Source organism: Alligator mississippiensis, chromosome 14 (genome assembly GCF_030867095.1).
Source record: "Alligator mississippiensis isolate rAllMis1 chromosome 14, rAllMis1, whole genome shotgun sequence".
NCBI lineage: Eukaryota > Metazoa > Chordata > Crocodylia > Alligatoridae > Alligator > Alligator mississippiensis.
The window spans coordinates 24,184,888-24,186,945 of record NC_081837.1 but is presented as its reverse complement, the minus strand read 5'-3'; positions in this window follow the sequence as shown (position 1 = coordinate 24,186,945).

Sequence of the window (2,058 nt, the reverse complement as noted above, 5' to 3'; positions counted from 1 at the left end):
GGCCTCCGGGCAGGGCACCGGGGAGAAGCCGGAATCGCGGCCGGGCTCCTGGAACTCTCGCCCGGCCAAGCCGCTCGGCCCGCCCCTGGGCCGGAGCTCCAGTCGACATGGAGCCAAACTCGCGGTTGAACCCCTCCTGCAGCACGGTCCGGCCCCGGAGGTTCCTCCGTCCGAGCTCCTGGAACCCAAGATGGGCATCTAGGGTCCCGGAAACCGTGTCCCCGAAAATCTCCGCGGACCTTTCTCGGCAATATTGTAGATGCGGCACCCGGCCCAGCCACCGGGACGAACCGCCGAAAGTGTCCGCCCTCCTGGAGCGAAGGCCCGGGCACGGCCCGTTTGAAAAACCTCATACGGACTTCCGGAGCCCGAGCCCCGGCGCCAGGTCGACCCAGGGCCAACCTCCCGGGCCCCAGAGAGGCTCGTCTCCCCCGCGGGAGCAGCCCGCCGCCCGCGCCGAAGGCCCCCGGACCTGCCCGGCCTCCGGGCAGGGCACCGGGGAGAAGCCGGAATCGCGGCCGGGTTCCTGGAACTCTCGCCCGGCCCGCCCCTGGGCCGGAGCTCCAGTCGACATGGAGCCAAACCCGGGGTTGACCCCCTCCTGCAGCACGGTCCGGTCCCGGAGGTACCCCTGCCCGACCTCCTGGAACCCAAGATGGGCAACTAGGGTCCCGAAAAGCGTGTCCCCGAAAATCTCCGCGGACCTTTCCTGGCAATATTGTAGATGCGGCACCCGGCCCAGCCACCGGGGGCAACCGCCGAAAGTGTCCGCCCTCCTGGAGCGAAGGCCCGGGCACGGCCCGTTTGAAAAACCTCATCGGGACTTCCAGGGCCGGAGCCCCGGCGCCAGGTCGACCCCGGGCCTCCCTCCCGGGGCCCAGCACGGCTCGTCTCCCCCGCGGGAGCATCCCGCCGCCCGCGCCGAAGGCCCCCGGACCTGCCCGGCCTCCGGGCAGGGCACCGGGGAGAAGTCGGAATCGCGGCCGGGCTCCTGGAACTCCCGCCCGGCCTGCCCCGCGGAGTCCTGCCCGGGCTCCCGCCGCCTTGGCCCGGGACGACCACCCCTCGGCGGGGTGCCTCGGCTCCGACCCCGGAGGCCCGGGTCCCTGCCGGGGCCCTTGGACCCGCCCCCCGGGCTGCCCTTCCACGGAGCCCTTGACCGGGACGAGATCGGAATTGTGGCCGAGCTCCTGGAACTCTCGCCCGGCCTGACCGCCTTCTCCGGCCCTTTTCCGGTTTTCCCCGTTGACCTGGCTCCAAACTCGGGTTTGGCCCCTCAGCACGGCAGGGTTCTGCCCCGAAGATCCCTCTGACCGGCTTTCTGGAACCGAACATGGGCATTGAGGGTCCTTAAAAACGTGTTCTCGAAAATCTCCGCGAACGTTTCTTGGCTATATTGTAGATGCGGCACCCGGCCCAGCCACCGGGACGAACCGCCGAAAGTGTCCGCCCTCCTGGATCGAAGGCCCGGGCAAGGCCCGTTTCAAAAACCTCATACGGACTTCCGTGGGGGGGGCGGGCACCAGGTCAACCCCACGTATGCCTATGGGGATTTTCGCTCCCCAGGTCAACCCCATGGATGCCTATCGGGATTTTCGCTCCCCAGGTCAACCCCATGGATGCCTATGGGCTTTTTCGGTCCCCAGCTCCACCCCAAGTATTCCTAGGGGCTTTTTCGCTCCCCAGCTCCACCCCATTTATTCCTATGGGGATTTTCAGTCCCCAGGTCAACCCCAAGTATTCCTAGGGGCTTTTTCGCTCCCCAGCTCCCCCCCCATGTATTCCTAAGGGCTTTTTCGGTCCCCAGCTCCACCCCAAGTATTCCTAGGGGTTTTTTCGCTCCCCAGCTCCACCCCATGTATTCCTAGGGGCTTTTCCGCTCCCCAGCTCCCCCCCCATGTATTCCTAAGGGCTTTTTCGCTCCCCAGCTCCCCCCCAAGTATTCCTAGGGGTTTTTTCGCTCCCCAGCTCCACCCCATGTATTCCTAGGGGCTTTTCCGCTCCCCAGCTCCCCCCCATGGATGCCGATGGGCTCTTTCGGTCCCCAGGTCAGCCCCA